Source organism: Cavia porcellus, unplaced genomic scaffold (assembly GCF_034190915.1).
Source record: "Cavia porcellus strain 051 isolate PalLab524CR breed Dunkin Hartley unplaced genomic scaffold, mCavPor4.1 scaffold_14, whole genome shotgun sequence".
In the NCBI taxonomy this organism is placed as follows: Eukaryota; Metazoa; Chordata; class Mammalia; order Rodentia; family Caviidae; genus Cavia; species Cavia porcellus.
In genome coordinates, this window is record NW_026947497.1 from 74531963 (window position 1) to 74558626 (window position 26664).

Below are 26664 nucleotides of genomic sequence, written 5' to 3' on the forward strand. Positions count from 1 at the left end.
TTTCTTTCTTTCTTTCTTTCTTTCCTTCTTTTTTATTTCTTTTTGTAAAAGGGGAAGGGACCGAGGGAGGAGGGAGAGAGAAAAGAGTTCTGTGGATGCTGATGGCGACACGGAAGCCAGTCGGGCTGTGTCATGTTCCAGGGCCTTCCTGCTTGCAGAGTTGTCCCTAAGGCAGTTCCCCTCCGTCCTGGCTGCATCCGGGCCGGTGGGTGGGACCAGGCCTCAAGCCCCCAAAAGGTTCCAAAGGGCAACTCAGCTGAGAACTGCGCCCTACTGGGTGTGTACAGCCGGCCTGCAAATAGCAGTTATGAAAATGCCATTTCCTCCCCCAAGGGACCGGCTGAATGTGCCTCACCCCACCCCAGCACCCCACCCGCCTCTCCTCCCACACCAGCAGTGGGTCTAGGCACAGCCTGGCCTTTTGACCCCAAGCCTGCTGCACAGAGGGCAGGGGCTGTCCCCAAGCGGTGCTTCCTGGGGCTGGGGCTGGAGGCATGTGCCTCTCCCCATTCCAGAATCTGAGGTGTGAGCACCAAAGCCGGGCAGGCCAGGAGGCCGGGAAGAAGGGGCAGGTGGTGCATGAGGGATGGTCCAGCTCAGACCTCCGGCTTGAGGACCAGGAAACCCCGCAGGAGGAGACAGGTGAGAGTGGTCTGAATTCTGACAACACCAGGCAACCCCCTCGTGGCTCTCCAGAAATCCTGGGAGGGTAGAGAAGGCAGAGTGCCACAGGCCTGGTGTCCAAGTCCCCTCCTCAGCTCAGCACCCAAGGAGGCAGACGGGCAGGAGGGTAAGGGCCAGGGACAGGAGGCCATGTGTGTGTGCACCAGTGGCCCACAGTGAATGTAGGTAGCATGCACCACAAATATGTGCCAATAGAAAAGAGAAAGTAATGGGAGCAAAAGATGAGAGACCTCATGGGGAGACAAGCTAGTTCCGGGGTGCACTCGGGCTTGGGGTCCGAGAGCTCATAGGTCACGTGATCCAAAACTACAGTGCAAGCTAAAAATAGTTTTAATATATTACAGTAACTCACATTGTGCCGCGAAGCCCCCTTGAAACCTGTCCCTTTGCTTTGAGCAGTCTCATCCCATGCTCCCTCCCACTTTCTGAAGCAGCTCTGGAGTCCGCTTGCCTGGGTGTCTTTAGTGGCACTGTCCAGGCTGCCTCGATGTTCTGAATTGATGCAAAACATTGACCTTTCCTGGTCTTTTTGACTAAGGAGAAAAAGCCAGAAATCACACAGTGCCAGGTCCAGTGAGTGAAGTGGAGGACACAGCGCAGCATCCTGAGCGCACGAGCCTGCCTTTCTGTTGGATGGCGCTCAGCAGCAGCAGTCACTGCATTTCTGATCACACCTGGTAAAGACACTCACGAAGGAGGCTTGCAGAGCTGCTTCGGAAAGTGGGAGGCTGCTGGGAGCTGTGAGTGCTAAGCCAGAGGGAAGTTTCAGGAGGACTCAGGGCAACTCGTCTTCTCCTGTAAAAAATGTTTAAACAGCAAACATTCACAGCAGGTTTTGTTTTTGTTTTTGCTTCTGTTTTTTACTTTTTGTCGGTACCGAGGATCGAACTCGCACTTGCAAGGCAGGCGCTTATGCTGCTGAGCTAAATTGCCAGCCCCTCACAGCAGGTTTTGAGCCCCCCTTGTGTAGAGTCCATGCAGCTACATGGAACCTTGTGTGTGTTACCCTCTTTGCCTAGATAATGTGACTGAGGCGCTGAGGATAACAAGCTTGTTTTCCATCTCACGGCTGTTTAAGAGCTAAGGATTCAGTCTGATTTTTCAACCCAGGCACAAAACTATGAAGGGATGGTTTGGAAAATTAGAAGGGCTAGAAGAAATTCACTGTCAACACACAGGAAGTGCAGAAAAGGCCACCAGGGAAGGAGGCTAGGATGGGGCAGGAGGGCAGGAGAGGCACCGAAGGGCCTAGAAGAACAACAGGGAAAGATTCTGGGGCCAGAGCAGCCGGGAGGGCCAGGGCAGCTCCTGGAGGGTCTGTTCGTTTGTTTATTTGGGATCTTTTTGTTTTGTTTGGTACTAGGCATTGAATCTGGGGTCTTCGCACTGAGCTATATCCAAAACTGGAACCTTCCTGCCTCAGCCTCCCAGAAAGCAACAATTACAACTGTGCATCACCACGCCAGGTTTGCCAAAGCTTTTCAAGCCCAAGCATGGTGTGATAGGGCAAGGTCTAGACCCTGCACAGACTCCTTTCACAGAAGAGCAACAGGTCAGTCACATGGATGCTGGGAGACCTGAGAGAGTCCTGGAGTGCTCATGGGTCACCCTGAGTCTGGGGGTCGGGTGCAGGCACCAGATGTCTGCTTCTTGCCACAGAAATGGCTCCAAACCGGGATCTGGGAGATCTGAGCACAGGAGTCCCATCCCCACCGGCCACCTTTCATGTCTGAGTCAGGGTTTCCTCATCGGGAAAGTGGGCGTGCTTATTCTTGTTTTGCCTGCCTCCTTCACTCTGTGAAGCAATGGACTGGAAACAACAGGCTGCAAGTCCTCCAGAGCACACAGCAGAGCTCTCCAAGCCTCTCACACTCAGCAGGCAAGGCGGCCTGGAGAGCTCAGGTCCCCTCCTCCAGCCCCTACGGCTGTCCTGTCCACCGGCTCTTCCCTCTTCCTCCTTCCTCAGCCCGAACACCGCTCCCTCTTCCCCTCTCCTTCCCCTAATGCTGCTCCTGGGCCTGGAGTCTCACCTCTTCCCCCTCTTCAGCTCGGAGCTAGAGCCTGTGCTGCTGGCGCTGCCCAAAGCTGCTGCCGCTCTTCCTCGCTCTTCCTCTGCCCAGCACAAGGGACCTCTTGGTGCATTTTTGTGCGGAGGGATTAGACCGTGATTCCAGAGGAGTCTGGGCCCCAGCAGCCCTTGAAATGCTGCTTCCACTTCCTGCCCCTTCCCCTTCTCCTTCCACCTTTTTCTCTTCTTTTGCTCTGTGGTGCTGAAGGTTGAATCTCAGCCGTTTCTGAGACAGGAAATCACTAAATTTCCCAGACCAAGCTTGAAGTTCGAACCTCCTGCCTCACCCTCCCAAGTGCCGGGATTATAGGACAGCTTGTCCAGCTCGAATCCCTTTGGATACCAATCATACTAATCCTCGCAGAGGAAAGGACAGCCAGCTGGGGGACACAGGAGGAGCAGAGCAGACCCAGAGACAGAAGGTGTCTTTCCTGTGTACCGGGACCCATGAGAGGAACCTGGGACCTGCAGTTCTGCCCGGCTCTCCCCCAGCCTGCAGTCGGGTTGGAACCTCAGGCTGCCTCAGAGAACAGGAGGAGAGACAGAGCCAGCCTTGCCTGAGGGGTCCCAGCCATCCATGTCCTGTGTCCTCGGCCGCGTTCATTCCTTCTAGCCGGGTGTCCAGCTCCAGGACCTCCGGACAGTGTGGCCCTGGAATCTGTCCTGCTGCCCTGGCCTCAGCTGGAGGACAGAAGAGGGGCACAGGACAGATAGCATGTGACAGCACAGGGCAAGCCCAGCCTGGACCCCTGGGAGGACAGAGCTGTGAAGGCAGGCAGGCACCACCACGCCTCGCTAAACATTCTTAAACAATAAATTCATTATCTCAGATCTATTCATTTAAATACTGACAGGCAGCTGAGAACAGCCTCAGCCACACCATGCTATCCCGTATATAGTGGACATTGATTTTATTATTTTGTTTCATCTAGAAGTTTGGCTTCAGAAAGAATCAGATTAGAAAATGTCTACATGCAAAGTTTAACAGTTATATTTTTATTTTTTTTAAGAAAAGCATCATTGATGTATAAATCAGATATCAAAATTCATCATTTTCAAATGTACAATTTTGAGGTTTTCAGTAAATTCATGAAGTCATGCTCCATCACTGTGATCTTTTAAAGTGCTTTTCTTAGCACAGAAAGAAATCCTACTCTCTGGAGCAGTGTGACTACTTTTCTGGCCCACTAATGTCCTTTTTTCTCTTTCTTTTCTTTCTTTCTTTTTCTTTTTAGGCACAGTCTCAGTGTATATCCCACACTGATCTCACACAGTGATCCTCCTGCCTCAGCCTACTGAGTGCTAGAATTACAGGCATGCCCCCACCATGCCGGGTTTCCCTTCCATCTTCCTGCCCACGTCTCAGTCTGCACTCCCTGCCCCTTCCCAGTGAACTAGTGACCCTCACAGCCTGCTCTCAGAGTAGGTTGTAACCCAGGCCAAACTGAGACACCCTCTTGTTGCTTGCGAAATAGATGCACTAACCATTAACTAGGAACAAGACTGAAACTCAGGTTAAATATTTTGCAAGCACGTAGTAGTCTTTGGACCTGAACCCGTATGCTGGCTTGGATCAGTAATGTCCCCCAAAGGCTCCGGCGTTCAGAGTTGGAGTTGGGGCTTTGGAAAGATGGTTGAATTGGGGGATCTGACCTCTTTGATGGATTCACTGGGTCCGAAGCTGAAGGGGCTGTTGGGAGGCGGGCCCTAGCTGGAGGAGGTGGTAGGATGGATCCTCACTCAGCTCCTTCACTTTTTCTAGCTCACCCCTGCCGCTATTTCCAGGCTACCGTGAGGTGAGCAGCTTTCCTCTGCAGTGTCATTTCTGTCTGGGCCAGGGTTGAAACAGGAACCAAGATAACCCTTTTCTCCATTATGTTGTGTATGTTGGGTGTTAAGGTTGTGTCTAGATGTCCCCCCAGCGCTGCATACAGCCATGGGGGGCACTTTTCACCCAAGAGGTGGCTGGATCCAGAGTGTGTGACTATGGGATTGATTCATAGTGCAATGCTAGGCTCAAGGGTGCTAGGATTAAGGGTGTGAGTGTGCTCACCCACGAAAGTAACCTGCATGAAATAGTGTAGACAGAAGGGGCTGTGGTTGCACCTTGCTTGCTTAGTTGCCTTCCGCCCACCATGAACTGTTTCTCCTCTTTGTTTCCTGTCTGGCAGGTATTCTGTACCCTGCCTTGAAGCCAGCTGGTTATAGACTGAAACCTTTATCTGTAAGCTAAATAAACCTTTCCTCCTTTAACTTTGGGTGTTGGTATTTCATCCCAGCAACAGAAAGGTAACTAATATAACCCACATCCCTCTGAGAGAAGCAGCCACGTTGAATCCTCCTGCAGGGAAGATAAGCCAGGAAACAAAGTGTCTCTTCTTGGTGTGTGGAGCTGCTCAGAAATAGTCACTTGCCCAGATCCATGGAAAATAGCTTTTAGAGCCACTTACTTGTAATTTTTGCAAGCCACTGGATGAAGGCAGCACATAGCTGTGGTGCTGAGTTAAGTGTGAGCCCAAGGGTGAGCCCAAGGTGGGTGCAGAATTTTACTGACAACCAAGTCGTAGCTGGGAAGCCCGAGAGGTATGCTGGGTGCCAGGAGCTGTCAGGGAACCAGGTAAGGATTTGGCTTGGTGAAGAGATAGCTTGATCCAAGTTTTGAACAAAATAAAATTATCATGGACAGGAGCAGATGGTTGGGGTAAATCACATAAAATCAGCCTAAATTTGTCAAAAGCAGATGGCAAAAATTTCTTCTATTTAGGTGTAGTGTTCTAGGTATCTATTGCTGCATAACAAAGTGCTCCAAAACTTAGTGAATTAAAACCGTAACTATATCTTATTACATCTCACCATTGTGTGGGTTGGAATTCCAGGCAAGGGTTGGCTAGGAGTCTGCCTTAAGGTTCTCAGAGGTTTTCACTTCTTATACAGTGGCCTGGAGTTCCAAGAACAGGTCTCCAGGGAACAATAGGGTCATATTTGCCATCCTTCTTCTCAAAGTCAAGGGGAGAGGACCCAGCTTCAGCCTCTCAAAGGGAGGTGTGGATCTCAGTGCAGCACATAGTCTGGCTCTGAAGCCCAGGGAAGCCAGAGCCTGCAGGATTCTAGGAGCCTGAGTCTGGAGCAGTGGCTTTCCTGGGTTATTTGTGACCTGGGAGTGAAGAGGAATTAGGAAGGGAATTGGGGCTGAATTACTAGAAAGTGAACCAGGTATGCACTGGTTATTACCGCACACAGCTTGCTCCTTGGAGCTCATAGTAACTCGGGCCCTGCTTTGGGGCCTCCTCCCTCTCTCCAGTACCACCTGCTACCACATGGCATGGCCTGGGCTGGTATGGCAGGGTCACAACTCTGCCCTGGGGACTGGCAGTCAGGACAGAAGTAGCTAAATGAAGAGTCTCACATATATGGCTATACTTTACCCTACAAACCCCACCAAAAGCAGATGGCCAGCAGGAAATGGCCTGATAGACTTGAGCGATATGCAAACCAAGCAGGAATCAGAGCCTGGCAATCAACAGCTCCTGGGGCTGCTCATTTTGTGGACCTGTGGCCAAGGCCAGGCTCACGCCTGCATCTTCCGAGGCTGGGCCTCAGCTCCCGTGGGCCCGTCCTTCACGGGCAAGGGGGACCAGCACGGTTTCAGGGTCAGTGCCTGGTACAGCCGTGTCCTTGGAGGAGGCAAGGGAGTAAATCAACCCAGCAATTCAGTGGAGGAAGCCTTTGACATCACAGCTATGCCCCTGTTTTGTTTTGCTTTTTGTTTGATCACTTACTCCATTAGAGACCTAGAAACAGACTACACACAAGGAGGCTGGCAGGGAACGGAGAGGAGCGACCTGGTGCTTTCGAAGCTTGCCGGCCTTGGGTACACACCCACCCGCAGCCGCGGTCTCACAATGAGCTGGAAGCATTGATGGAGCCCCGAGTAGACAACTATCTCCCCCTCCAAATTTGCACAGAAATAACAAACAGAAGGCAGGCGTGCACATTGGCTGGGAACTTACTGTGTGGCCGGCAGCTCCTAGGCTTCCAGTACACACTGATTCATCTGTCTTTGCACAACTCCAGGAAGAGGTGAATTCACACTTTTTTTTTTAACCATGGAAGAAACAAAACCAATCAACGAAAGCCCGGATTTGCCCAGGCTTTTTCTTTTGTTGCTCAGCCTCTGAGGAGACCCTACAATCACCACCACTGCTCACCCCTCAAACAGAGGAAGAAGCCTGGGGAGCGGTGGGGCTCCTCGCTACCCTCCATGTCAATCAGCAAAGGTGTCCCCTCACTCTTCCTCCTGGGCATCCTTCCATCGCTCATCCAGCCTCAGCCCCTCAGCCTTTCTTCCTTGTCCTTTGTCCCTAGGGTACTGTGCCAGCCTCCTGGCCACACCTCTGCCGTACCCCCTCTGGGGCATCCTCCCACGGTGACACCCACACCTACAGCCTGCGGAGGAGCTGTCCATGCATCTGGGACTTGCGCTCCATGGGCATCTCCTATGGAGGCACCTTCCACATCCGCCCTCTCCATTGCTTTGTGAAAACCTCCCAACATGGTTCTGGTGGAGGAGAGAAGCTCAGCATAACCAACTTGAAATCTTTGTTCAGCAGTAAGGAAACAGGGAAAAAGAGATGCGCCTTCTGCTCGGTGGTGCCTCCCTATTTTGGCCTGTTATACTCACACCTGCATTTACAATCTCTGATGCTAAGCGAGCAATTCAGTGCTTCCTTTTAACATGTAATGTAGTTTCTCAAGCTGACATAGCCTCTGAGGTACCGGGAGGGACGCTTGCCTCCAGGTCCCCAGGTTCTTTTCTGCATCCCATCTGTACGTGTATCAGATCACAAATTCCATGTTAGCCACACCCCAGCTTATCACCTTTACTTATGTTTTCCTCTGATTTAGAATGTCCAGAATACAAACAGCCAATCACTGGCCACTAAAGAAATGCAAATTAATACGAGCCAGAAACCCCATCTTATCCCAGAAAGAATGGCCATCACCAAAAAGTCAAATAATAACAAATGCTGGCGAGGCCATGGAGGGTTGATAAGGAATGATTTTACATGCTGGTGGGAAGGTAAACTAGTACAATTATGGGAATCAGTCTGGAGAATCCTCAAAACACTGAAACTGGAGTTCCATTTGACCCAGCTGTTCCCCTTCTAGGTATCTTCTTTTTTTTTTAATCTTTTTTTGGTACCAGGGATTGAACTCATGACCACTTGCTTGCAAGGCAAGTGCTTATGCCACTGAGCTAAATCCCCAGCCCCTCTAGGCATCTTCTTGAAAGAGCTAAAGACATCTGTCTTGGTTACTTTTCTCTCGATGTTGAAACAAAATACCTGACACTCAAAATGAAGCAAGGAAAGGTTTCAGTCCATACCCTGCTGGCCCCAAGATGCAGTGGCAGAGCTAAGGGACAGCCATTCAGAGCTGCTGCAAGCAACAAGAGTGAACAGAGTAAAAAGGGAAACAATCACGAATGCTAGATTCAGCTGCCTCCACGATAGCTTGAAGCTTGGGAGGGGCATCCAAACACAAATCATGACAATATCATATGACAGTGATTCATGCACATCCATGTTTATAACAGCACAACTCATAATGGCTAAATCTTGGAAGCAGCATATATGTCCACCAACAGAAGAATGGATAAAGAAAATGTGATAGTTACATACAATGGAGCACTACCTTGCCATAAAGAAGGATAAACTTAAGTCATTGTAGGAAAAGAAAATGGAAGCACTTTGAGGTCATAATGTGAAGTGAAATAAATCAGACATACAATCTTAAATATTGAATGGTTTCCCTTACATGAGAAACCCAAAGTATAAACAAAGAGCAAAATAAGAAGATAGATAAAAGGAAATGGCACTAACTCCACACAAAGAATGTAAACAATATATACTACAGATGTACACTAATAAACCTAAATTTAAAAAGAATGCCCTTCCACATTTTTTTCACTGTTGGCACCAGCCCCAAGCTGCTTGGTGCACCTCAGAATAGCTCTGTTCAAAAGCACTAGACATAAAGGTTCTCCAAGCTGAGATAGGCACTGTAGGTCATCTAGTCTATTGCACTTACCTTACATTTGGCAGAACCAAGGCACAGGGAAATAACACATCAGATCTGGAGCCCAGGACTCCAGGCATCGTATGGAGCAGTCCTTTTGTTTCTTGCAACATATTGAGCAATTTCGTTCAAATACTGTTGCCCATTTTTACAATGGGTCTCTGATGGTTGCATGTCAAGGAAATCTGTAACTGCCCCATGACCATGTCTGACAATGCCACAAAATGACAGCACTTACTTGGCACATGTCTGAAGTGCTATAATGGAATATCCTGTGGGATCTAAATGCTGAAACATTTTTCATCTCTGCATTGAACAACAAAGGCAGCTCCAGAAAATGCCAGTCAGACTCACCTGCTGCAGAGAAGTGCAAAATTATATGCTGATGTATTAACATCTCATAATTCTCTGAAATCAGTTTTTAAATATTTCTAAAAACCAGGGGCCTAGGGAGATAGCTCAGCAGCACAAGCGCCTGCCTGGCAAGTGCAAACTCCTGACTTTGATTCCTGGTACTAATACATACATACACACAGACATACCAATACACTATACAAATGTAACAATTAGATCAGCTAAATTTAGTAGCTGTTCAATAAAGGTGAGTTGAATGAATGGATGTCCAATGAGCTGCAACTCCATTCTTTTACTAATGTACCATTAGATCCTGGGAAAAATCACTTTCTTTGCTCATCTTGGTTTGGTTTGGTTTGGTTTGGTTTGATGTGGTTTTTGAGAGGGTCTTACTATGCAGTTCAGGCTGGCTTTGAACTCACTTTGTAACCCAGGCTGCTCTCAGACTTGCAAGGATCCTCCTGCCTCAGCCTCTCAAGAGCTGGAATTATAGGCATGCACCACCATGCCCGGCTCCTCTGCTCATCCTTAAAATGAGGCACTCACACTAACCCAATCTTATATTTCTGAGATAAGTGCTTAGAAACTCCAACACTCTATAACATCATGATAATCCTATATCCATTCATACTGTTGGTGTCAAAGGAAAAGAAAGCTAGAACTGATGTTTAGCTTTTTATCTTATGTGTCATTATAGGGGCTTTCTAACCCACTTATGAGGGAAATCATATTATACAGTTTCTACATTTGGGGTCACTGAAGTTTTACTAACTTGAAAAGATACGACCTTCCAGCCTTGAAGGACTTACTACTGTTTTCAGACATGGAGACACAGGCAGTGCAAAACAGTGACCAGTGAGAGAAGGGAGCGATCAAAGAGACGAGTCCTAAGAAAACCCTGGCTTTAGGCATGCAGGCAGTTTCTGGGTCAGGGGTGCAGTTCGGGAGCTTCGGGAAGCAGAGCCTCGGGAAGTCAAGGTTGTTGGAGTTGAATCACCCCTGCAGAATGGAGGGAAAGATACCGAAAAAAACCCCCAGAGTCACTGGATATCCCTTTGAGTCTACGCTAAGTATGAGGAAACTGCACAAAACCAGGCAAAGGAGATGTCAGGAGTGTTGTGAACTGAACAGCTCACAAAGTGAGGAGATGATTGTGCTCCAGCCAGCCCAAGTGGAGGGTCCTTGGCTATTCCTCAGGAGAGCCAAGAAGAATCATGTATCAACAGAGGTTGGATTCTTCCTGCCGTGAAAGCTACCCTAGGCCAGTGATGGGAAATCTTTTAGAGATTTCCACAACAAATACCCCACCGCACCGAGTACGTAGGTTCTTCAGCATTGCTCTGGACCCCCCATTACAAAACTTAAATACCAGATTCAAGAGATTAAACTGACCCTTGTGAGAGGTAACTGCCTGCCAAAGCAAAGCTAAATACCCTTTTAAAAAGTAAAAAGAGAGAGCAAAGTAGAAATACTTATAACATCACTATATCTACTCTTTCATAAACGATTACTAGACATATACAGAGTAGGAAAATGGTGAGCTATAACTAAGGGAAAAATCAACTGATAAAAACAGACCCACAAATGACAGAGATGATAGATAAATATTAGCGTAACTGCACAACAGCCATCAGTGAGGAGTCCAAATTCAAGCCTAGGTCTCCTGACACTTTCACACAGTCCTCTCTTCACTGCCTGTGCTCACTGGTCTCTCCACGCGTCTCGTGACATGCAGGTTTTGCCATGACAGTCCTAATGTGGTGTTTCTCTGCATTTAGTTAGAACATCTGAGAGGTGGCCACAGATCTGAAACCTAGAAAGGCCAATCCTTCATCAGACATCAGCTCTAACCGTCCTCAGGGACAAATTTTAGCAGCGCTGCAACAGATCCCCTTCACCCTCCAACGCCCACTATGCTTGAGGGGGAACTGGCCTGGCCACTTCTTCTTCGCATGTCTGGCCTGCAGATCTGCTCCTCGGGGACTATGGCTCAGGGTGGCATAAGAATAGATGTGTGAAACACAGAGTGCTCACCAGGAAACCAGGCTCGACTTCAGCCCTGAGTTGGCAAAAACTTAACCAAGGGCAAAAGAGGAACCCAGAAAACCTCGCAGCATTCAGACGGGTGCACACCCCACCCCCGCTTCTGGAGTCTGCTTGTGTGCGTGCCCCCTGCAAGTGTGTGCAAGAGAACAGCTCAGGACTCACAGACCTGGGGTCACCTCCCAGGCTGGGGGTGCAGTTTTTCTCCTTGCAATTTACTACGCAAGTTGTTGCCAGAGCAAATATCAAAGCCCTGCAATTCACTAATTATAGGTGGGGTCCTGGGCTTGTGGGCCCAATTAACCACTTGTTCCTCATACTCTGTGCACGCCCCACCAACTGCACCCACAATTACCCACTTGTCTTTTAACTGCGCCCTGAGCTAGCTGACTCACCCCAGTTCACTCCTGCTGTCACCTCTAGATGGCCTTTGGTGTCTCTGTGCTGCCCTGGGTTAGGGCTCCTACAAGACCTCCCAGCCTCGCCCCTTTCTTGCCCATGTGTGGAGGCTGGGAGGCCCAAAGCAGTTCCTGCTGACCTGGGCGCCCTACCTAGCTCATCAAGGATGGCCTGAGTCTCTACTCCCAGACAGTCTCCGCAGAAGGAACGAGGAAAATTACAGCTTCCTTAGAGTGGGCCAGCTGCCAGGGCTCCTGCCCACATCTTCCACCGGTACCCCCGGCTCTGAACTTGGTTGTCCAGGGCTGAATGTAGGGAGACTCATCACCAGTCCTGGGAGAGGAGATCCAGGAGCCGCCACCAGGTTTAGCTCTCCAGGGAGACAAAACCCCTGTGCTCGTCGCTGGACAGATACCTGGCAAGCAGCAGATTTCCAGCAAATGCTAGAGGGGTAATTATGTCCAATTCCTACCCTTTTATGCGTCACCGTCACCTTGGAAAATGTAATGAAATCCCCAGAACTTCTCCAGCAAGAAATGCTCACAGGTGTCCTGACTTTAGTCATTCAGTAAACATTTGTAAAGTGCCTTGTGCTTGGTGTTACTGCGAAAACAGGAATCAACAAAATCCCTGCTCTCGGGGAGCTTATTTTATAACAGGGAAAGCAAGGCAGTGGACCCTGAATAAGTGAGAACATGGCTTGCTAGGAAATCAGGAGTGTGGGGAAAAAAAGAACTGAGGGCAAAGGAGAGACAGGCAGTGTGGCTGTCACTGGAGAGCGGTGCCCAGGAAGGTGGGCAGACAGGTGAAGTGGGGTGAAGCCCTGAGGACGGAGGAGGCCACACAGGTCTCTTGGGAAACAGTAGCAGCAGAGAGCACAGCCTGGGGCCACACCAAGCATCTGAAGGAAATGAAGGAGAGAGGAGGAGGGAGGCTGTGTCCAGGGAGATGGGCCAGAGGGGCAAAGAGGAGCAACGTCACCAGGGCCCCGGAGGCCTGGACTTGATAGAATGCGAGCTAAATTATGAAGCCTCGAATGAGCTTCAAGCAAAGGAGTCTTGCCGTGTCTCCAAGATGAAAAGTTCTGTTGGTGGCTGCAGCAAACAATCTACATGCAGATAGGGAATGATGGTTTGGACCACAGAGGACAAGAAGGCTGAGTCAGGAGGAGACCCTGACAGGAAGTGGTGCTCGAGGAAGTCGTACATAGTTTTGTGGTCTGCTTGTCTCCTCGGTCCCACGCAAGGATGCAGGTAAGAGGGCCTTGATCAAATGACAGAGGGAGACGGGTGCCCCAAGGAGGGACGGGGAAGGAACTGCAGGGATCAAGTGCCGTCTGACAGTTTTAAATCTTTTTCAGAAAACGTATCCCATTTGCAGGAAATATGATGAAATTCGAGCATCTGATCATCTGATCGGTGGGTGCACGAGCATCCATTATAATACTTTCTGTATATTTGAAATGTTTCATCACTGAGGAAGAACTGCTGTCTTTGGGTTTACCAGAAAGCCTCGAGTGCCTGGTGACTGAGGGAGGGGAAGTCAGGGTGGGAGGATTCTGCCGATGCTACCCCTTGAGACATCAGGGACCATGCACTCGGGGGTAGAAGACTTCACTTGCAGGCCTTTCCTTTTTTCCTTCCAGCAGTTCAGCGGCAGAGGTGAGATAATTACAGGGTGAAGAGCAAGCATGCACTGTACCAGATGCAGAGTTGAGGGGGCAGGAGTGGTGGGAGGACTTGGGGAGCCGCCTGCCAAGGCTGCCTGGCTACAGCACACAGCAGAACAGGCGGATGGAGACTTATGGGTTCAGAGAGAGCCCGAGCAGCTGGCGGCCACTGCAGAACCCAGCCAGGTGCAGGGTGAGCCGGGCCCCACACCTGCTCCCCACTGGTCCACCCTAAGGAAACTTCTTCTCCCAGCAACTGAGTCCGAGAGCTCACCCAAATCAGAGGCACTGTGCAGAGCGTGCTGGCCAGCTTGGTGGTGGGAAAGCCCGGCCCCGCAGCTGCAGAAAGCCTCAGCTTGCAAATTTGAGTGAGGCTGAGGTCCCTGGGGATGACACCTCCTGAGGCCAAGAGACCCTTTCCTGACCTAGGTGGAGCTCTCTGCTGCGTCAGCCACCTCAGGGCCTGCACCCCAGATGGCAAATTCCTTGCTATCTCCAGACCTGTCTCTGAGCCCCAGGGGCAAGGTCTCAGCTGCAGCGTGTTTAGCAGAAACCTTTGCCATGTCACAGTTCTGATCAGGTGCCAAGGGAACTATTTCCCAGGCCACCACTTTAACAAGGCCATGCTTCTAATTACTAGTTTTTTCCCAATTAAATAAAAAAAAAGGAGGGCGAGTTTAGTCCACCATCTAATACTACCTTCTATTTATGGGCGTCTCTTCAGACAGGCTCAGTGCCCTGGGTATGATGCTGTGTTTTCCCCTTGTAACATCGTAGTATGCTGGATTGTTGGAGGGGTGGTTATTATCATGCCAGTTTACAGCTGGGAAAGGTCCCCTGCAAGATAAACCAGACTAAAGCAACACATGAAAAAAAGCCATGTATTGCTAACTTTACAGTCATAATTAACACTGGTTCTCACAGCGATCCTATAAAAGAGATATTGCACCAACCTGACCTGTGAAGACAATGAGATTCAGAGAGGTGTTGGGGCCCCATTCAAACAGGGTCACAGCAGTAAAAGCAACTGGGATTCACTGAGCACTTACCATTGGCTGGGCACTTGACATGTATTAACTCATTATGACGCTCGCACTAATCCTGAAAGTGGTTATTAGTATTAGCAGCATTTTGCCAATGACCAGCCCAAAGCACAGAAAAACCAAGTAATTCGCTAAAGGTCACACAGCACCTAAGTGGCAGAGCCACTTGAGAATCCACAAAGGGTACTACCCACTGACCCAGCAGAAAGAACATTGCCATCTGAGGCCTGGCCTTGGGACACCAAGGGACAGTCAAGGTGAAGCCCTGGGACTGTCCTGGCTCCCATCCCCACCCTGGGAAGGCGGGTGGGGATTCCCTTGGTGCATGCCGGCTATGTGCTACGTGGGCGCGCTGGGCGGGTGTGGTTGGTACTTTCCGCTGGCAAATGGCACTGCACCGTGCAAGCCAAGAGACACTCAGAGCCAGGGAAAGTGAAGGGGCCGTGGAGAGGGTGTACGCCGGGGAAGAAGGGCTGTCCAGCTCTTGCACGCACCCGAGAAAGGAGCCCCAACACAGTCCTAGGGCTGTGGGTTCCTCTGCTCTGTCCTCCAAAACTCCCCGAAGTGACTCAGTCTGCCTCCCACCTGCGGCAGGGAGGGGATGCCCCAGACGGGACAGCCTCTGATTCTCACAGCGTGGCCCGCCTTGTCCTTCTGTAAAGAGAGCCAGGCTTCAGGGTGGCCGAGCAGAGCCCCACAGGTGCCCAGCCAACAAACTTCCAGAGCAGCAAAGGGACCCGGCTGCCCCCGGACTCTCTGGCTAAGGTCTAGTGGGGTGGCCAGGTGGCGGCTGGCTCTCTCCTCTTTGCAGACCGATGCCTGGGAACTGGCTGACTGCAGTCATCGCCTGTCTCTGCCTGTCCTGTCCCTTCCTGACAGGTCAAGTTGCCAAGGAGCCCTGCCTGGGAACCACAGGAAGAGAATAAACAAACTGCCGACCTGTCACGGACACAGCCCTGCGAGGGCTGGGTGGACTGGCACAGCTGCAGCTCTCCGTGACCACAGCCGAGCATCTGTGCAGGTCCTGATGCGCCCTGTCTGGCTTCCAAACTCCCAGACTCTCTCTCCACCTTGCCAAGGACCATGACGTGAGGACAGGACATCTTCATTCTTTTTTCTTTTTTTTTTTTTTTTTTTTGTATTTTTGAACAGGGTTTCTCTGTGCAGTTCAGGCTGGCCTTGAACTCTTAGAGATCCTCCTGCCTCAGCCTCCAGAGTGCTGGGATTACAGATGACCACCACTTTAGACCCAGGGTCGGGCCTAAGGTCATTCTCTAGCTGTGCCACCCTGAGGACTGCATTAGACCTGTCAGTGCTGGTTTCGGAAGCAGCGAGAATTCCTTCCGAGAAGGATTGTTGAGAAAGGTGAATGAGTTACTATAGGAAAGTGCTGAAAGCCATGTTAAGCATACAGCAAGCACTCAATAAATGCTATCACCTGACCTAGCATGTGATCCCCGAACCTCCAACTCCATTATTCCATATCAAATTAGGCTTTGCACCCCAAAACTTTAGTAGGTAGGGTCAGCTCAGTGGCCAAGAACTTCTATCAGTGATGTAGAGGAAGGGGAACAGGAGGGCTGGCCTTGCAAGAGCCCCAGAATACACAGCCTTAGCCCCTGGTAACCACACAACATCTGCAGAGAGGCATGCAGAGCAAGGTGACCCACGGGACACTTCTCTGGTCCCAGGCAGCCCTGGCACCATAAACACTGCGGGGGCCCAGAGATGGGAGATGGAGCCCTGCTGGATCGGAGCTCAGGTTTCCGCAGTCCACAGCCTCTGTGAGGCTGGGCCAGCAGCTGCTGGACAGAGGTCACGTCCAGGACGCGTCCACACAAGCCTGGGGACCGCAGGGTCCCGGGTCTCGGCTTCATTTCATAAGCATTGTGCTTGTCTGGGAGGTGGCTTGCCTGTCCTGACTGAGATTTTACTTTTGCCTAACAAAAGGGGTGGGCAGGGAAGACAGACAGAGACCCTCCATGCTTTTTTTTTTTTTTTTTTTTTTGTCGTCTTTTTCAGACGGGGTCTTCCTATGCAGCTCAAGCTGGCCTGGGGCTCACTTTGTAGCCCGGGCTGCTTTTGAACTTGCAGAGATCCACTTGCCTTACCCCTTGCCAAGTGCCAGGATTACAGGAGTGCGCCACCACGCCTGGCTCCCTACATGCTTGTTTTGAGGAAGATAAATCAGACATGCGAACTTAAATATTGCGTGGCTTGTCTTACATGGGAAACCCGAAAAGCAAAATGAAACAGAGGTAACAGGAAGTAGGGCGGTAGAGCTTACCCAAAGGGAAAGGGGGCAATAGATGGAAGGAGAGCTAAAAAAAGGAGGATGTGTTATGCGCATGCACCAATGCCCCACAAAGGTACTGCAAACTTGTACCCTACGGATAAAAAACGAACAGAAATGCTTCTGTCCTAGACCACAGGAAAAAGCAAGCTAGCTCTTTTGCAAATGGAAAGGGACCCAAAGACAGCAAAGAGGGGCAGGGAGGGGAGCAGAGAGGAATTAGGAAGAATCAAGATGTGTCGCCTGTGCCCACCCCCGTGACAGATGTGAACATTACGGGCGGCAAACATGTGCTAATAAGAAATGTGGTGCTGACTGCGATCTGTACATTGCTGCTGTGGAATTCAGCCTGGACTGGATCCTGTTTCAATGTACGGCTCAAGGAGAAAACCCTAAACCTGCCACAGGGAGCCTGGAGCCACTTAACTTTGAGAAGTGACTGTTCCCTTTCCATGGAGTAAAATATTTAGGTTTCAACGGGGACAGCCCTGCTGCACCGGATAAAAATAGAGGCACTGAACAGTAAAACCACCTGTGCCTTCCTCAGTTGCATATTTTTTAGGGTAAACAAGAAAACACAGATTGGAAAGCCATTCATTCCTCTGAAAGACAGGCTTCAGCTGGGCTTTGTTTGTGTTCTCAGTCAGTGGAAAGCAAAAACAACCTTCCAGGATGACCCTAGATCATGCTCCGGGCAGGATCCACAACACTTCAGCCTCTGTGCTGCCTGTTGACAGGTTTTTAAAAGCAGTTGAGAATTACAATCGCCATTTTAGTTTCTGAGCAGGCACAATGGAGATCCTATGTTTTCCCCACCGTCGTCTCACCAGTGATAACGTTGGGAAGTATTTACACATCATTCCCACTTCACCGTGGGCTTGCTCGAAGACTGTAAGCTGCGGTTCGTATACGGCACAGCCGTGCGTCTGTGCTCAGGGTCTGACAGCTGTAGAACCGTGTTCTCGCCACCACCACAAACCTATAGAATCAGGAGATTCTAACATCAGCACCTCCTGAGGGAACGCTGAAAACACAGGTGCCCAGGCCTTCCCCACCCTGGCTCTGCTTTGACTGCTCTGCAGCTCGGGCCAGGCCTCAGTCTTCTCCTAAAGCTCCCCAGGTGCAGGTGTAGCCGGGGTTCAGTATTGACCTAACCCGGCAGCAAAGTTCTCCAGTTTCACCGACCTCAGCCATGCTTTTATAAATGCAGTCGCTGTGATGGGAATTCCTTTCTATAAAATCCAACAACAGGAGTACTACCAGAGTTCATCTCAAAACAGATGTGAGCTTTTGCTGCATTTAATTGTGTGTTTTGTTTAAATAAGTTAAGGCACCTCCCCCAAATTTTAAAATGGTATTAAAAAAGTGTGTGTGTGTGTGTGTGTGTGTGTGTGTATGTGTGTGATTATTGATGCTGTTGCTGATTTCTTTCGTCAAGGGCGCAGATAGATGAATACTATACTAAGCAGAAGGCTCTACATCAGTGATGGCAAACCTTTTAGAGCTCTCAGTGATATAAACAGCATGCCATAGGTTCACTACCACAGTTCTAGATCAATCCAATCCAATTGTTAGTCAGGTGGACTAAATCTCATGACATATTGACCACATCATGCTTTAGAAGCAGCTCCGGTTAGGCCCAGCCTAAGAGGCAGGCCTGCTTGGAGGTAGCAGAAGTTTGGAAGCCAGGGGGAGAGGTCAGCCAACAGCCCCAGGCTATGTAGGTACCCTTAGCCCCTCATTTTGGCATCTATTAGAGGGAGGCAAACTTTCCAATGCATGTGACCTGGGGGTGTATGTGTTTAGGGAAGTCCAAACATTTTTCTAATGAAAAAGATCTACCATATCTTTTAATGGATGGAACCATTTTCTTAACATACAGAGGGAATCCAGAGTTTGTTCACAGGTAGATGGCTGTAATAGACTGAGACTATTGGTTATAATTCAGTTTCTCTCTTGACATTTTGTATAATCCTTCAACACACATGCACACATGCATGCACACATATCTATCCTACCCATGCCACGGGAGTCTTTGATTTTATAAGACTCCTGTGTTATGGGCTTTCGATGGGGGTTGCCATACCACCCCCAAATCATGCAAGAGTTTAATCCCCAAAGTCATATGTAGTTATGAGAGTGGAAATAATGCAATTCTGTTTAGAGATGGGGCATTTGGAGAATGATTGGGTGGAGAGGAGATTATTAGGATGGAAGCCCCAAGACTGAATTCTGTGACTTGATAAGAACAGGCACAGAGACCAGATACACAGATACAGACATGCGTTGTCCCTGTCTCACTCACAAGACCCTGCCAGCAATGAGGGTGTTACCAGAACTGAGCTGATACCAGTCCCATATGCTTAAAACTCAAAAAGTGTGAGATAGATAAGTCTCTTTATAAAGTTAGCTTGCCCCAAGCATTTTGTTATAGTAATGACAAACCAGCTAATACAACATTCGTATACATATATACACAACACATACACACATGCACACACATATGTACATGCATATCCACATACATAAATGGAGTTGCTTACCCTCTGGTGTCGCAGGTTATGTGAATGAATCAGTTTGGTGGTAGCTGCTTCTGTAACCAGAACAGTGATTCCCGCAAACCTCTTTGGTTGTGCTGATGTTCAGACAAGAGCACCAAGCAAGTCTATGGATCTTGGACCAAAACAATCTCAACCAAACAAAACAGACAGACGATACTTAATATAAAACACTGCAACTCCTTTACCTGTTAAACCATTGTGTTCCTTCCTGGTGACAGGAAGATTAGTATTTCTGAACAGGGGGTGGTTTTGATCTTGCCTTTCAGCCCCAGTGTTTGCATTCCGGTAAAGTTCATGTGGATCAGTTTATATTCACATGGGCGAGTTCACAGGCTACGATGATATCCTTCAATAAAATGACCCAAAGAATGAGGAAGGGGGCCGAAGGAGGCCTTCCCCTAATACACAAAAGAGAAAAAGCCCAGAAGGACATGGAAATATTCTCTAACGAAAATTTCCATGATAAACTCTGGGTCAAAAATAAAATCATTTCAGAACCAGAATAAGCCAGGAACAAACTGATTAAATCAAACTGGAGACAGACATCTTGTCAACCCAATATATATTGCCCCACATAGACCAAAGATGAGTAAGTGGCTTTAAAAAATTAAAATTTAAAGTCAGTCTAGTAAGACAAAGGGACTTTGAAGTCACTAGAAAGTTACCACTTCTTGTGTGAAACACTGTGATCAGTTCAGCAAGGCTGATCTTAGGAAAAAGAGCTCATAGGCTCTTTGCTAATTCAGAAATTTCTAGTTTCTGAAAACAGATTTTTAACTCTTTCTCTTGCCTATAATATTATGTATCTGAATCTGGGGACAGAAATAGCCTGATAAGGTTGGGATTCATTTGTACCTGCTTTGGTCCTGGCAGGCACCATAAAAGCATGAAGACTTGAGCTGAGAAAGACGCAGTGTCCCACTCCAGGAAGTCCCTCCCCATCAGGGGACATTACTTACAGTCGCCTTCACAGCTGACTAATCTAGTGCCTCTGGACTCGAGGCATGAGCGAAGGGCAAGAGGCTGGTGGTGATTCGGCCAGTTATGGTTATGGCCAGTGCTGGGAATTAACCTGAAACTGTGATCAGTTCACAACCCCAAGAGAGCCTCAGACTCCAAGGAAGAACTCTGAGAGAATGCTAGACAGAGGCAGGTGTGGGGATGAATAAATCAGCCGCTCATGCTCCCTAAGCTCCTGGCCAGATTTCCAGAGAAGAAAGAAAACAAGATGAGTATGCCTAAGGGTACCACCTTGCACCTGGCAAATAAAAACTGCTTGGCAATGGGTTCCTCGCAAGAGGAAGGACTTGAGGAGGTTTCTGAAATGCTTTGGAAGAGCCATGATCCAAACACAGCAGGTCCAAATGCCAGGATGGCAAACTGCTTTGCCACCCTCTTGTGGAATAGCCTTCCTGCACTGCTCCTGCTACTGAAGGAGGAAATACTGACCACATTCTCTGCATCTGATGCAGATTTTTTAACCCGCAGTAGAGATGTTAACAGGCCTCCTAGGGCATGCATTTGAATTCAAACTAGAGAGGAATCTGGGTGTGGTCCCAGCTCCTGGGGAGGCTGAGACAGGAAGATCACCTCAGCCCAGGAGTTTCAGGTGTGCCTAGGAATCACAGCAAGAGCCTGTCTCCAAAAAATTAGGCTGGGATGTGACTCATTGGTCGAGCTCTTGCTGGTTTGTGTGATTTGGGTTCAGAATGGACGACAGCAAAGCCTTGGACCTGAAGCCCAGGCCCAGTGTGGCTACCTACTGACCCCAGGAAAGCGCTTCTGTCTGGGCTTTAGTGTCCCCATCTACACAATGAAAAGGATGAGTGACACATTCTGCAAGGCTCTGCCTTAATCCTGTATGATTATATGGTTTCCACAAATGCCAGATCATATCCTTCCCACCCCCCGTAATACACACACACACACACACATACACAGACACACACACACTCGTGACAGACAACTGAACCAATTGAGACCAACACACAACTTTTACATGGCTGCTATTAGGCCCCTCCAGATCCGGACTGCTAAGAACAGACTTTTAGACTAACAATTTCAACAGGAAACCGATCCTCATCTGACCAAATGCAAGCTGGAGTGCCGATTCTCAGCAGCTCATGGGACAGCTGTACATGGAGTCCCCTACGAGTCTACAGTAACCTGGTACTACAGGCTCATCTTACAGAAGTAGGTTTGATGCAGTCACAGAGCCAGTCAGGAAACGGAGTCTGCCGCCCAGAGCCAGCTGCCCCTTCCTGCAGTGCCAGAGACCCCTGGCCGTGGACAGCCCAGGGAGTACATGCAATGCGGGAAGAGCAAGAAGAGAAGGGGAAAGAGAGGAGCAGGCCGCATGTCCGATACTGGAGAAAAGTCTCTTGTCATTGGGCCTTATACCTGCTGAGATCTTTTTGTTATGCAACCCAGCTGGCCTTGTATTCATGGCGATCCTCCTGCCTCAGCCTCCTGAGTGCTAGCATTACAGGTGTGTGCCACCCTAGCTGGCTACTTCCTGGGATTTAGAAACTGTGCATTATTCTTCTGACCCTCCACTACTTCTATGCCCACTCTTGCCCTCTCCCCTGCTCAGGATTCCCTAAAAAGAATGTCCATGGCAACTCTTTCTGGCTCTTTGATCTTTTTAAATGTCTCTCACTTGTCTGTGGCATGTGCTCCAACCAAAAAATAGACATGGGGCATTTCGGACAGGAAAGAGCATTAGGTGGCAAAAACCAGCCTTGTGCCAGGGGTGTGGGCAGGCCCTGGATATCTGTGATGACCAGATGTCCCGGATTTGCTGGCATGGTCCTAATTTAAAACCTTCTTGTCACTTGTCCCCACAATTGCCTACACACTTGTCAGACCATGTGTCCCTGTTTGGGGCTTGGAAAATATAGTTTCCACGTGGAGACCTGATACCAAGAGTCCAAGTGATCTAGGGTCAGCGTCATGGAGAGAGGACACAGGCGTCAAAGCCAGGTGGGTCTTGGGTCAGCTGTCTCTGCCACTCACTGCTGTGTGGCTTTAGCTTGAGTGTTGTGTTTTGTTTTTCTTGTTGAGCCTCATTCTCTGCACAAGGAAATGGTTAGTTTCCCTGTAAGTCAGCACCACCAATTAGGGCTTATCAGAAAAATCAATGCTTAAAACACTTATTATCTCCAGCCGCTCTGTCTGAGCTTTCTACATCTGGGCCCCTTGCATTCTGGTCACATCAGAGGTGTCACCGTGGAAAGCAATGTCTTCAGCATCCCAAGATCAAACCGATGTGCGTGGTCCCCTCCCGCCCACCAGCTATCCACGTAGAATCCTCCCATCTCCTAAACCCAAATCCCATTCGCTTTCCACTGTTGCTTGCTCTTTCTCAGAAGTGCCACCGGAACTTCAGGTCGTGGACCTGGGTCCTGCTAACACTCAGGCCAAGGTAAGCAGAGGAAGTGGCACCTGCTACGGAGACACAAGCACCAGCTCGTATGTGGCAGCCACTGTAGCTTCCAAGACTGCAGTCTCAGCCCCTCCCCACTGCTCTGCACCCAGCTGTGTCCCTCGCAATGCGCAGAGACTGAAGACCTCACTATGTGAAGTATTTCGAAAGGACCTTCATGGGAACAAGGTTAAACGAGATCGTAAGGATGGGTCCCTAATCTGTGAACCTGGTCTCCTAAGAAGAGACATGAGCCTGCAGGACGAGGACATAAGAAAGAAGCCAGTTACACGCTAGGAAAGGAGTCATCCCCAGGGACCAAACAGGCACCTCTGTCACGGACTTGCCAGCCTGCAGAACAGTGAGACCGTAAATATCTGTCACTCAACTAGCCCGTGCACAGTGTTATGGCAATCATACAAACACGTGTGTGTGTGTGCGTTTATCTGTGTGCTGATACACACCAAGGATACATTATCAATTTTCTCACTCTGCAAACATCATAGAGCAATACACAAGCTAAGGTGGCGCTGACTATGGTAGGTCTGTAATCTCGGGGACACTATCGCGTAGGAGGCTCACTGCTAGCCAGGTGTCACTATGTGACACATGACTAAGGGCACACACACATACACACACGCGTGCACATGCACACACATGCACCTGCAATGTGACCGCCACATACAAGTCACTTTAGACTCAACAGCAATGGAGTTTAATCTGTTTTCCAGGTGAGAAAACTGAGACTAAGATAAAGTCATTCACCCAAGGTCACTCATTTGTCAACTGAGATTTGGAACCAGTGGTAAACCGCATCCACGGCATTCATCTGCTGGCACACTCAGCCAAGGAACAGAGAAGCCGCCATACACAGCAGCCCGGGGTGTCTCTTGCGAGACATAGAGACAAGAGAAAGGAGTGTGACACTGCCTCTGTTTGTCAGAAAGTGGGAGAGGGTGGTGCCCAGGTAGGCCATACAGGGTGGGCAGACAAATGCCACGAGCAGGTGCAGAATTGAGTGCTTCAGCTTTAGGACTTCTGCAGGCTGAGCAGGCCAGTCTGCAAAGAGTTCCGCAGAGAAGGTGACTTCAGATGACACCGAAGGACAAGCAGGATCAAGGTGTGGAAGTGAAAAGCTGCTGGCAGAGGGCCAGGGTGCCCCCCCCCCAAGACCCTGTACCCCTAGAAACACAGCTGGAGGTAAGGGGCAAGGAGCTCGCCTGGTGTGTGGCTGACTGCAGACACAGCGCAGAGTGCCAGGGCTCTGCCCCACTCCCAACTTCCCTCTAGGGCAAGGGACTCTGAGAGGCACAGCCGGGGAGCACAGCCTGCACGGGGTGTAGAGCACTGGGTGTGGCCTGGGTGTGCTGAGCTTGGCTTCTGGCAGCTCAGCTCCACCCGGCAGGATGACCTTGATTATATTCCTGGGAGGCTGGGCTCAGAGGACGCTTTCCTGGGGCGTCTCTGTGCACACGATTCCCATCACCCCCCGAGCTACAGGCTAGAGTGGAGGTGACCTGGGCAGGGGAGCAGGTCCTCGGCCACCTCCCAGAGAAGCTGTGTGTGTTGTGGGGGCAGTGGGCATAGCAGAGCCTCTGGCCCAGACTGCTGTATTCTCTGCACCTCAGCCTGTGCCCAGGGTGCCTGGCAAGTGCTGGACTAAATCAGCTCTACAGAGCGAGGCTTTCCAGGGCCTGTCCAGACACGGAACCCTGCCCCCTGCACAGCCTTCTCTGAAGGCGCCCTCCACCAAAGTCCCCGGGGACAGCATCAGCTGCTGTGACCCAAGGCTAGGAGGGCAGGCAGGGCAAGGTGGGTGGCGCCGGGCGCGCGCTCGGAAGTGGCCCGCAGCCGGCGCTCCCGTGTCCGCCTCCCGCCCGGGAGGGCGCAGGGCAGCTGCTGGAGGCGAGCAGAACAGCGCTTTCCCACAGTCTGGGGCGGTGACACATGGCGCTCGCACATTCCACAGCCGGCGGCCGCGCCAAGCCTGGCCGCGAGTCAAGGCAGCGCCCGGGGCCGCCGTGGAGCAGGTTCCGACTTTGGCACCGCGCGCCCTCTCGACAGGCAGGCAGGCAGGCAGGCGGGGGCAGTGGGAGGGGAGGGACTGGTGCTTAACCCTTGCAGGGCTGGGCACAGCCAGCCAGGATGGGAGGCCTGGACTGTGAGTGGACACGCGGCGAATGTATAAATAAATGAACCAAGTGTGCACACCTTACAGCCTGTGCAGATCCTTGCAACTGCCAAAGGGCTCTCTGTGTATTCTTGAAATAACTGAGTATTTGGGGCACCCCCCAGTTCACCAAGCAGAACTCTGGATTCGAAAGTGATTTGCAGGGACTTGGGGGAATGGCGAGACAAGAATACCAGACATGTGGAGTGAGGAGCCCTCTCTGTCACCCCCTCCTGCCCACCGGCACCCTGGCTCCGCATCCATCTCTGGCCAGAACCCCCTTTCACAATCTGTTTACAGACGGGCTGTGGAGACCTTGGACGGATGCAGAAACGGTCCTTGGAAAATGATTCCCCAGCTGGGCCCCGTGGGTGCAGGGTGGGGGTTGCCCGGCTGGCTGCCTGAGCAGGCCTGGATTCCGCTCGCTGGGCTTCTGTGTGACCTCCATGTGACCCCTCCAGCTGTGACTGTGTCGCTGCGGTGTCTATCACTGGGGGCAGAAACAGCACTGAAGGAGGGGGAAGCCTTGCTTCCTAAATTCCCACAGACTAGGGTTCTACCCAGCGCCCCACTGAGGAGCACCACAGACCCCATGGAGGGAGTGTCTCAGGCACCTTGGCTTTCATTTTCCCAGCAGCCCGGGAGGTGGATAGTGTCGCTGTCCTTGGCTTATATTAAAGTCACTGAAGCCTGCAGAGGTGAAGTCACTCGTTTAAAGTCACACACCTGTAAGTGCACTCGGCCTTGGGTTTGTCTAACTGCCAGCCAGTGCTGCGTCTACCAGGTCTCAAAGTTTAGAGCAGTCCAGAGTATATTGCATGCACACACCCTCTGCCCTGCCCTCTCCCCACACACGCGCACACACACACACACACACACACACACACACATGCCCAGCCTCTCCCCTTCCTGGTAGCGAGGTCTTGGATTCCCAGTGGCCCTGACTTTGGTAGAATGTTTCACATGTACCATGCATTGGTGAAATCAATGCTGCTTGGCCTCCGATCCCATACGTTGTGGATGACTCCAGTGTAACCAAAGGAAATGTGGAGCTTGTGGTCGGCTGGGTACATCCTGTGAATCCATCAGTCATTAGCACATTCATCTGGAGCCTCCGAGAACCAGGAACAGAAGAGGAGGATGAGGAACCAGGTGATTTGGAGGACGCACAGCCCCCCTCGAGGCTCCCGGTCAAGCAGATGGGAAAGACCCACAAAGAAGCAATTATCTCATAGCATGGTGGCAGAGAGAGGGATGGAGGACAGGGCAGGGGTTGCTGGGAGGAAATGCTGCCAGCTGATACCAGGAAGGTTCTGAAAGAGTGACACTTACTTTTGTCTTAGTCTGCATCATGCTGCTGTAACAGAACTCCCCAAGCCAGGTGATTTATAATGAATGGAATGTGCTAGCTTGTTTTTCTAGGGGTGTCAGCCATGGTAGAAGGGCGGGTAGAGAGAAAGACAGAGACAGCAGGACGGGTGCAGTGGAAGGGACCAGGCTCTGTCTGTGGTAACCAGCCCAGTCCCGCAGTGTCGGTGTGAATCCGTCCACTCCACCCACGCAGCCCGACATACACCCTGAGCTGCTGTCTTGTGTTTCCCGCAAATGCTTTCTGGGCTCACATTCAAATCGAGCTGCCCTGAAGAAGGGGTGATTCTCCAGAGGCAGGCAATGGTAGGGTGAGTCCCCCAGGCAGAGAACGCGACCTGATGCCTTACAGAGAACCTAGAGCCATAAATTAAAAACTGATGATTGCGTGTTGTCCAAATTTTAAAAAATACAATCAAAAAAATATGCCAGGCATGGTAATGCATGCCTGTAATCCCAGCACCTGTGAGGCTGAGGCAGGAGGACCAGCCTGGATCTCATAATGACACC

The 26664-nt window shown here is 50.3% G+C and overlaps 1 long non-coding RNA gene across 4 annotated transcripts; it reads left to right on the forward strand.

Annotated features, from left to right (window-relative positions):
- The first annotated feature begins 392 nt into the window (after positions 1-392).
- LOC134478775 (uncharacterized) lies at positions 393-16561 on the forward strand. 4 transcript variants are annotated; one of them, XR_010051676.1, is made up of 4 exons: positions 393-642; positions 2048-2236; positions 15218-15703; positions 16361-16561. It is a non-coding gene; the product is annotated as an uncharacterized LOC134478775 (long non-coding RNA). The 4 variants fall into 4 exon arrangements; XR_010051677.1 differs by lacking the exon at positions 16361-16561 and having other exon boundaries at positions 397-642; positions 15218-15359; positions 15491-15780; XR_010051674.1 differs by lacking the exon at positions 16361-16561 and having other exon boundaries at positions 407-642; positions 15218-15780.
- Positions 16562-26664: the final 10103 nt, after the last annotated feature.